Source organism: Enhydra lutris, unplaced genomic scaffold (genome assembly GCF_002288905.1).
Source record: "Enhydra lutris kenyoni isolate GAN:26980312 unplaced genomic scaffold, ASM228890v2 scaffoldscaffold12, whole genome shotgun sequence".
Lineage (NCBI taxonomy): Eukaryota > Metazoa > Chordata > Mammalia > Carnivora > Mustelidae > Enhydra > Enhydra lutris.
In genome coordinates this window covers 13401893-13413324 of record NW_019154096.1, presented here as the reverse complement: position 1 = coordinate 13413324, position 11432 = coordinate 13401893, and positions in this window count along the sequence as shown.

Sequence of the window (11432 nt, the reverse complement as noted above, 5' to 3'; positions counted from 1 at the left end):
TCCATACTGTTTTCCACTGTGACTATATCAGTTTGCATTCCCACCAACATGCACAAGACTTTCTTTTTCTCCACATCCTCTCCAATTCCACATTATATATATTATATTTATATGTATAAATATTATATATATATATATATATCTTTATCCATATACACACAATGTAATATTATTCAGCCATTAAAAGGAATGAACTCTTGCTATTTGCAACATGGATGGAGCTAGAGAGTATAATGTTAAGTAAAATAAGTGAGTCAGAGAAAAATACTATATGATTTCATATGTGGAAATTAAGAAGCAAAGCAAATGAGCAAAGAAAAAAAAAGAGACAAATCAAGAAACAGACTCAACTACAGAGGACAAATTGATGGTCACCAGAGGGGAGGTGGGACGGGGAGGGGTGAAATAGGTGATGGTTAAGGAGTGCACTTGTCATGATGAGCACAAGGTGTTGCTTGAAATTGTTAAATCACTATTTTGTACACCTGAAACTAATATAACTACACTGGAATATATATATATATATATTATATATATATTATATAATATAACTATACTGGAATTAAAATTAAAACAATAAATTTAAAAATGTAAAATAAATAAAAGATTTGGCTTTTGAGCTTTACCAACATAGAATAACTGCAAAGATACCAAATAAGCAAAGTCCTCCTATACCCAACAGATTATCTGCTCAATGTTCATTTTATCAAAATAAATCATGTAGCTCAAAAAATCCATATATATCAGGCACCTGGGTGGCTCAGTTGGTTAAGCCACCGCCTTTGGCTCGGGTCACTATCCCAGAGTCCTGGAATGGAGTCTCTCATTGGGATCCCAGCTCTGTGGGGAGTCTGCTTCTCCCTCTGACCTTCTCTCCTCTCATGCTCTCTCTCTCACTCTCAAATAAATAGTCTTTAAAAAAGTCCATATATATCATATCCAGTTATTCTTAACATATTAATGTTGTATTTATTAATTGTGGGTTTTTTTAAGATTTTATTTATTTATTTAACAGAAAGAGAAAGAGATCACAAGTAGGCAGAGAGAGAGGGGAAGCAGGCTCCCCACCAAGCAGAGAGCCCGATGCCAGGCTCGATCCCAGGACCCTGGGATTATGACCTGAGCTGAAGGCAGAGGCTTAACTCACTGAGCCACCCAGGTGCCCCTATTAATTGTTTTCTGATAGTAATTATAATAATCCCACAATCCAGGTTTAAGTACTTAAAGTCTGTGGACACAGGAAATTTAAAAGCTCAATCCAAATTTATAACCATATGTTTGCTCCATTCAATTATGATAGGGTAATAAATAAAAGACATTTAAGTATGAGAATATATTACATTAATAGTATAAAATTCTATGGAGAATGTGGAATGGAAAGGAATAATAGGAAATTTCCCAGTAATGTTATATTACACTATGGTTTTTTAATCCCCATTATATACATTTAAGAATCATTTCTGTGACTTTTATATTTTTATATATTTTATATATTTATATTTTTATATTTTTAAATCAGTACTTATGATATGCTAGAAATTTAATATTTCATAACTCTTTAAAATTATAAAATCCTATATATTAATTTTAAAATGTGAATGTGGCAATTAAAAAATAAAAGTAAAAAGTTTGTATACCCTTTCTCTCAGATACCATTCCTAGAGGTTGCTCATTAATTGGCCTGGGGTGTGCAGGAATACCATGGGTTTTAAAGTTCCCCCAGTTATTCTAGCGTGTAGCCAAAACTGACAATAGCTGTAGTCTAAAAATCGTAGTCTCTCTCAATAACATAACTGGACAAGGAGCAGGAAAAATGAAAGCTGCATTGTTTACCACTCGCCTGAGAGTGTTAGTTGTCTGGCAAGTTTTGATTTGCAAGGTTTAGAAAAATATCAAATCAATAGTCCTTATAGAACTTGAGCACAAAAATGTTAACTGGTAACTATGGCTGATAACTTTCGTGCTTTGCAATGAAGAAATGCTATTATTTGCAAGGCACTGTGCCAACCATTGTAAGTAAATGACATTATCTTACCTGTAGATAATTCCAGGCCTGGAACACTAAACCTGAGCAGGTATGGTGACAAACAAAACCCCCAGATGGTAGTAAATCAATTATACATTAACTGACCATTGCCCCTGGGCTCATCCATTAGCCTTTTTTCATAGCAGTATTTCTTTTTGCCTACTGTCCCAAATCTCAAGTCTGCAATTTAACTGTTTTCTACTTCCCTATTCTCCTCTATTATTGTTTCTGCCTTATCTATTTCATCTTCTCTCTCATATTTCTGGTTATGATTTATAGTATAGTGTTAAAAGATGGGACTAGCATTTGGCCTTGGGGACCAAATTCCACAATTCATTAGCTATGTGACCTAGGAGAATAATGTAAAATGAGGGTCATCATTACATTGTACAGTGAGCTGAATGATACCAACTCCAGAGGGCCTGACCTATCACCTAACATGGCCATAGATGTGATTAAGTTAAAGATCTTGAGAGTTATCTGATTGGACCCAGGTTATCTGAGTGGACCTTAAATGCAATCACATGTGTGCCTGTGAGGGAAAGGCAGAAGGAATTTTGAGACATACACAGAAGGAAAGGTGATAAGCGGAGAGAGAGATACAACACCACAAGCAACAGCTCCCAGAAGCTGGAAAAAGCAATGAACATATTCTCCCCTTCAGCCTTTGGAGGAATTATAGCCCTGCTAAACCACTGATTTCAGATTTCTGGGTCCCAATACCATTACGGAATAAATTTCTGTTTAAGTCACAGAGTGGCAATTTGTTACAGCAGCGATGCTGCTTCCCTCCCAAGCCAAAGAATAAACTCAGGGATGTACAAATGTTTTGTGAACGGAAGTGCTATAAAATTCAATCTCTCCTTATTGGTCACTTTTACAAGGACCTCCAAGACTGTGCAAATAGCCATCATCATGAATGAGTCTTCATGGAACAGTGGTAAGAGTTGTTCCTGGGGCTTTCCTGTGTCTTTGTATGCCTCTCCCCTTAATCCTTCTCTTCCCATAAAGCTTAGTATTTCTTTTGGTTGTTGTGTGGATAGTTAACAGTAGCAACTTCCAAAGAAAATTAAGTAGAACCACCTTAGCTCTTGTCTCTGAAATCTTGCCAGCAATTACTCTTCTCTCTATTCCAAGATCTTATGTTAGTCCAGAATTTAGAGCAGATTTTCTCAATAGCAGCAAGATTGACACTTGGGACAAGACAATTCTTTGTTGTGGGGAATAGCCTGCATATTGTATGTTTAGCAGCAGCCTTGTCCTTTATCCATTAAATGCCTATAGTATTGCCCCATCAAAATGTCTCAGACAAAAAAGGCCAAATATTCTGAGGGCCAAAATGTCAGTCCTCCCACCCATCCCCACCAGGTCAAGAACAACTTATTTAAAGAATGATCACACAGGGCGCCTGGGTGGCTCAGTGGGTTAAAGACTCTGCCTTCGGCTCAGATCATGATCCCAGGGTCCTGGGATCGAGCCTCATGTCGGGCTCTCTGCTCAGCGGGGAGCCTGCCTCCTCCTCCTCTCTCTCTCTCTGCCTGCCTCTCTGCCTACTTGTGATCTGTCTGTCAAATAAATAAAAAAATCTTAAAAAAAAAAAAAAAAGAATGATCACACAGATGGGATCTGGTAGGGCTCTACTCCTAGTAGATAACCTGGTAGATAGCCTCAATCTCCATTCACAATATATAAGATCTCTCCTAGACCTAAAGAAAGGATATATCTCTTAGTAGCCTACTGATTCATCATTAAGTTAGTCTTTTTGATCATTTCATCAGTGTTTTTTAAAGCATGATCAATATCCATTTGTGGCAGAATCGTTTGAGCTTCTTGCTGATCTACTGAGACACCCAGAAATTAGCATTACATGTTTGTTGATGATTCTTTAATTTGTTAAAGACTGGTTTTGATGAACTTCAGAAGCTGAGTGGATGCTGTTCTTTGTTTCTCTTTGTTCTATACTCTGATCCTGGTTCTCCCAACAAAGTTCTTCACACATACTGTCAGTTGAACTCCCAACTGTAGATACTACAACCTAGCTTCTGCCTATAGTGACATCTCAGATCCTATGTCCTCACTCACAGTACTGATGTATCACCTGTCTGTCCCCAGTAGTACAATCTCCTTAGGTGTACTCTCAGACTTCCTTAGATGCACATTCAGGTCTCTAGATTGAGAGTTGGCTAAACTACTCCTTAATATTGCTGCCCAGCAACCTTTTTGTGTGGCCAAGTAGCCTCAAGATGGCATTAGCCCTTCTGTTAAGCCCTTGCTTAGATAGTTAACAGCCCACAGAATCACAAGTAAATATAAGTTCCTGATATGACTCTCTCAGCGACCCTTATAATAAGCATTCTCCTCCACCTCCCAGGATCTTCCCCTTGTGTGCCCTTCAGCTAAGACTCCCAGAATTTTACCAAAATCTTCCTTTTTCTGGTTTGAGTTAACCAATCTGAACTTAGCCTGGGAACCCCAAAGCACTCCATCTAAGTATCCAAATAAAGGTATATTCCCAGGTCCTGCCATGCTCTCTCTCTACCTGCACTCTGCCTTCACCTCCCTTCCTGACCCCTCCAGGTATGCAGAGTACTTCCTCCAGGACCTGTGACTGATAAACTTCTATATTTCACTTTCTCTTATAGTCTTTTGTTGAAGTCTCCTGGCCTACCATTTGATACCCCAGAGCTCTCCTTAACAAATGTTAATTTAACAAAGTTACAACACTATGATTATCTCTATACAAATTAACCCTTGACTCTATCCAGTGTAGCAACTCTCAATCCTCCCAACTTTACCAGTTTTGTGTATATGCTTACAACCTAAATCCTGGCCTTGTTTTGCCTCTTTAACTCTAGAAAAACAATAGCCTAGACAGGCAAGAAACCCACTGATCTAGGCAGAGAAATGGCCAAGTGAAAGGAAACAGATCCTTCAGTATTCCCCATCTTGGTTGCCCCAAAAACCTTGGGGATAATCTTTGATATCTTTTTCTGCCTTATCTCTCATATTACATGATTTCATTTATATGAAATGTTCAGAATAAACAAATACACAAATACACTATATAACATCAATTATCAAATCCTATGGATTCAACTTCTTAAATATCTCTTTAATCAACCTCATTCTCTCCATCCAATATAGGGCCTTTGGATGTGCTGTTTCTTCTATCTTTCTAGCTACATTGCAGCCACTTCACTGGGTTAGGTTGACCCATAATCATACTCCAAAATGCGTCAAAAACAAACTTACATATCTGCCAAATGCAATTTAATATGAAGATGTCATTGATAAGATAAAACAATGGAAATTTCAAAACGCACCAATTTTACCACAGATTCAGTGCAATCTATCAGGATCCCAGCTGACTTCTTTGCATAAATTGACACACTGATACTAAAATTCCCATGGAAATGCAAGAGGATTCAGAGTAGCCAAAACAATCTTGAAAAAACTGAACAAAGTTGAAGAATTCACAATTCACAGTTATAAAACTTACTATAAAGCCACAATAATTAAGACAGTATGGTGCTGCCATAAAGACAGACATACAGATGAATCTAATAGAACTGAGACTTAAAAAAACAAATATATGTATCTATATTCAATTGATTTTTCAAAGGATATCAAGACAACTCGATGGGGCTAAAATAGTCTTTTCAACAAATAGATATCCACATGCAAAAGAATGAAGCAGATTGCCACCTTGCACCATACACAAAAATTAACTCCCTGTGTAACCCTAACATAAAAATTAAAAATGGATTATATAATCTAAATGTAAGAACCAAACTATAAAACACTTAGAAGAAAATAGAGGGAATAAATCTTCACAAACTTGGATTTGGCAATTGTTTCTTAGTTATGACACCAAAAGTATAAGAAACAAAAGAAAAAATAAGCTGGGCATCATCAATATTAAAACTTGTGCTGCAAAATGATATCATCAATGAAGTAAAAAGACAACTCCCAGAATGGGAGATAATATTTGCAATTCATGTATCTTATAAGGGACCTGTATCTAGACTATATACTCTTTATAATAAAAAGATAACTAACACAATTTTAAATAGGACAAAAGATCTGAATAGACATTTCTCTAAAGAAAATACACAAATCACTAGTAAACACATGCAAAAAATGCTCAATCATTAGTCATTATGCAAACACAAGTTAACATCACAAGGATGGCTATAGAATAAAAATAAGTGTTCCATAGAGAACAGATTGGTGGTTTCCAGAGGTGGGGGTTGAGGGTAGCTTAAGTAGGTAAAAGGTAAAAACTTCTAGTTATAAAATAAATAAGTCCTAGAGATGTAATGTGCAGCATGATGACTATAGTTAATAATAGTGTATTGCATATCTGAAAGTCACTGAGAACAGATAGATCTTCATATCACAAGAAAAAATCTTTATAACTATATGTGATAACAGATGTTAACTAGACTTATTGTGGTAATCATTTTGCAATGTACACACACAACAAATCATTAGGTTGTACACCTGAAAAATGTAATATTATATGTCAATTATGTTGCAATTTTTTTAAAAGGAGTGTTAACAAGGATGTGGAGAAATTAGAGCTCTCATATATTGCTGGTGGAAATGTAAAGTGACACAACCACTTTGGATAACAGTCTAGAGTTTGTCACAGGGTTAAAAATAGTTATCAAATGACCCAGCATTTCCTAGGTATATACTCAAGAAAAACAAACATCCACACAATTTATACAAAAATGTCTGTCACATGTTACTTATGTGTTATTCATAATAGTCTAAATGGGTCAGTTGATTAATGAATAAATAAAATGTGGTATACCTATGGAATGGAATAACCAATGGAATGTTATTTGGCCATAGGAATGAAGTATTTATACAAGCCAAAACAGAGATGAATCCTGAAAATACCATGCTGAGTGAAAGAAGCCAGTTCCAAAAGACTACATATTACATGATTTTATTTATATAGTTCAGACTAGACAAATACACAAGGTAAATTAATGGTTGTGGTAGTCTCTGCCTGAGGGTGGGGGATGGACAGGGTTTCTTTTAGGAGTGACAAAAACATTCTAAAATTATATTAATTATATTGTGATACTTGCATAACTCTGAATATACTAAATAAAAACTTCAGTTGTATGCTTTAAATTGTATAATATGCAGATTATATCTCAGTAAAGCTTAAAATGCATCAACAAAAAAATAAGATTTAAATTTCAAAAGTGCATCATCTTAAAATATGAACATTCCCAGGTTATTTAGCACACTCCGACCATACCATTCTCCTGTCTATTCCCTAACACCATCTTTTTTTCCTGCCACCATTTTAATGAATCAGTCCTAAGTGTACATGCAGACTTGTGAATAGGACAGCGGGGGTGAGAGCAAAGAGAAACGTATTCATATGGTAAAAAGAAAATTGTAGATTCCTTTGGGGTATAAAATATTAAAAGTGAGTTCTGAAATAACAGATAAGCATACTTGTCTTTTGAAATTTTGTAGCTTTATTTAATCTAATTATTGGCTTCTTGAAATTTTGTTCTTCAGATTTCAAGATGATAGGATAACTAGGAATGAGGGATCTGGAGTCCCAGTATCTATATATCTAGATTCAAATTGTGGCTCTGCCACTTCATCATCTTCTCTCTTTTTTTTTTTTTATGTTCAGTTAGCCACTGTATAGTACAATAGTATATAATATATATATATATATATATATATATAGAGAGAGAGAGAGAGAGAGAGAGAGTACATATAGTATCATTAGTTTTTGATGTAGTGTTCAATGGTTCATTAGTTACATATAACACCCAGTTTACATCATAACACATGCCCTCCTTAAGACCCATCTTAACAAAGTTACTCAACATCTGGTAACTCAGTTTTTCTCATCTGCAAAAAATGAAAGTGATAGTACCTACCTCATCAGGTTGTATTAAAGACTAAGTAAGTCCATATAGAATGCTTACAATACCTATAACAGTAAGCATTCAATAATTAACTAAAATGAAAAACAGCACAATATAATGGTTAAGAGGCAACCCACAGAATGGGAGAAGATATTCGCAAATGACACTAGACAAAGAGCTGATATCCGAGATCTATAAAGAACTCCTCAAACTCAACACACACAAAACAGATAATCATGTCAAAAAATGGGCAGAAGACATGAACAGACACTTCTCCAAAGAAGACATACAAATGGCTAACAGACACATGAAAAGATGTTCATCATCGTTAGCCATCAGGGAGATTCAAATCAAAACCACATTGAGATACCACCTTACACCAGTCAGAACGGCCAAAATCAACAAGACAGTAAACAACAAGTGGTGGAGAGGATGTGGAGAAAGGGGAACCCTCTTACAATGTTGGTGAGAATGCAAGTTGGTGCAGCCACTTTGGAAAACAGTGTGAAGATTCCTTAAGAAATTAAAAATAGAGCTTCCCTATGACCTTGCAATTGCACAATTGGCTATTTACCCCAAAGATTCTGATGTAGTGAAAAGAAGGGCCATCTCTACCCCAATGCTCATAGCAGCAATGGCCACAGTCGCCAAACTGTGGAAAGAACCAAGATGCCCTTCAACGGATGAATGGATAAAGAAGATATGGTATGTATATACAATGGAGTATTATGCCTCCATCAAAAAGGATGAATACCCAACTTTTGTATCAACATGGACAGAACTGAAGGAGTTTATGCTGAGTGAAATAAGTCAAGCAGAGAGAGTCAATTATCATATGGTTTCACTTACTTGTGGAGCTTAGGGAATAACATGGAGGACATTGGGAAATGGAAAGGATAAGTGAGTTGGGGAAATTGGAGGGGGAGACAAAACCATGAGAGACAGTGGACTCTGAGAAACAAACTGAGGGTTTTGGAGGGTAGGAGGTGGGGACTGGGTGAGCCTGGTGGTGGATATTGAGGAGGGAACATATTGTATAGAGCACTGGGTGTGGTGCATAAACAATGAATGTTGGAACACTGAAAAAAATTTTAAAAAGTAGATAAAACTCAGCTGTGAATCTTTTTTTTAAATGAGGAATGAAATTAGGACAAGTTGTATACTTGAAATTAATGTAATATTGTGTGTCAAATACACCAAAACAAACAAACAAACAAAAAAAACAGATCACCTTGTGGTTTAATAATCCTCATTCTTTTGTCTTTAATCTAATTTTAATACTAAATTTGAGTTTCTGTACTTTTATTCCGGTGGTATCATATTTGTTTTTTCATGTAATATTTTCATTAGAATAGTTTAGTTAAATTTTATACTTTTTGTGATAATTACTTCTTTGCCCAGTGATTTTAAACATCTTTTTTCTAATTCCCAATCACATGGAGTTTTCTAGTTTTTATTGTTGGTGTTGCTATTGATTTCTAACGTAATTGCATTTTTTTGTTTTGTTTTTTAAGATTTCTTTTTTTTCTTTCTTTTCTTTTTTTTTTTTTTTGGCAGGCAGAGATCACAAGTAGGCAGAGAGGCAGGTGGAGAGAGAGAGAGGTGGAAGCAGGCTCCCCTCTGAGCAGAGAGCCCAATGTGGGGCTCCATACCAGGACCCTGGGATCATGACCTGAGCCGAAGGCAGAGGCTTTAACCCACTGAGCCACAGGAGCCCCCACGTAATTGCATTTTGATCAGAAATGTGGCTTATATGAAACCAATGGCATGTAAATTAGATAAATTATATTAATTATATTGTTTAGTGTGAAGAGAGTTTTCAGAAAAATTTTTTAAATAAATGTTCTATTTGTGCTTGAAAAAAAATCAAATAATGTATGAATCTTATCCAATTTCTTAAGAGCTCTGGGGATATGAAATATTTTTCATAGTTTTTTTTTTTTTGCCTTTCCTTAAAATATCTATGCATATTTCAGTTCTGCACTTAAAAATTATTTAAGGGGAGCCTGGGTGGCTCAGTTGGTTAAATGTCTGCCTTTGGTTCAGGTCCTGATCTCAGGGTCCTGGGACGGAGCCTGCTTAGCAGGGAGTCTGTTTCTACCCTTTCCCTTTGCCCCTCCCCAACCCCTGCTTGTGGTTGTTTGCACACTCTCAAATAAGTAAAATCTTTTAAAAAATTATTTAAGTAATATATAGAAATTAAAACATCAGAAGGATAGGAGAAGTCTCCCACCCTCCATTTCCATCCCTTAGGCTATCTATTCCACTTTTCAGGTTTCAGTTTTGATTATAGCTCTGAATAACAATTGTACCACTTTTATTTACATATAAGTAAAAGATGAAAAATTTAATCATTTATAGTAAAACTACTCCTTTCCTCCAATTTTGTAATTTTAGTTCTTCTACTGCTGAATAACTTTAAAAGATCATAGGTTGATCCAGCCAAGTTTGTCAATTTTGTTGATCAGTTCAAATAACAACCTTCGGGATTCATTGATTTTTCTCTATTTTCTATTATCTATTTTAACTTCTGCTCTAAATCTCAATTTCATTCCATCCACTTGCTTTGGGCTTCTAGTCTTAAGCTGAAAGGTTATGTTGTTGATTTGTGATCTCCTATAAATACTGTAGCCAATAGAAGCTAAACGTATTATCCCTCTGAAGCATTGCTTTAGCTATATCCCATTACGGTGGGTTGTCTTCATTTTCATTCATTCCAATGTATTTTCTATTTCTCTTGTGATTTATTTTGACACATTGGTTATTTAGGAATGGATGTTTAAATTCCACATATTTATATATTTCCCAAATTACCTTATTTTTCATTGTGATTATTTTGCATGATTTTTAAAATCTTTTTAAATTTACTGAGGTTTATCTTATGACCTAACATATTGCCTAACCTGAAGAACGCTCCATATGCCCTTAAACAGGAAGTAAGTATGTCTGACTATACAGGAGCTAAAGGAAAAACTCCTCAGCTTGATTCTGTGATTTAAACAGCATTAAGCCTACTGGCCGGGGTTTGATTTGGAGGCTCAACACCAGTGGAGGGGCTGTCTCTTTCACAGGGAATTCACTTCTTACTACATGTGCTAAAAGTAACCTGTGGTTAGCTAGAAACAGTATTTATCAGCCTCTTTCATGTCATGGCATACCAAAAAATGGTTTTATTTACAAGGCATACTGGAGTAAACGGAAGCAGCTCCTTGTACAACCTGGCTCTTCAAACCAACAGCATAAATACACAGAGGTGAAAGGAATACCTAAGCACACTCATATCTAGAGTGACCATATGCTCCAGGCTGCTTGTTGTCCAGGTATGACTACTAATTCTTGCTTTTTCGAAAACCTTCCAGCTGGGATAATGGACTTTATTTACTCTACCTATAACCTATCCAGGTAATACCAGCCACTACCACCAGGTTGGGAAGCCAAAATACAGCACTACTCCCACCAAATGGTTCTCAACCCCAACTGCACATTATTTTACCCAG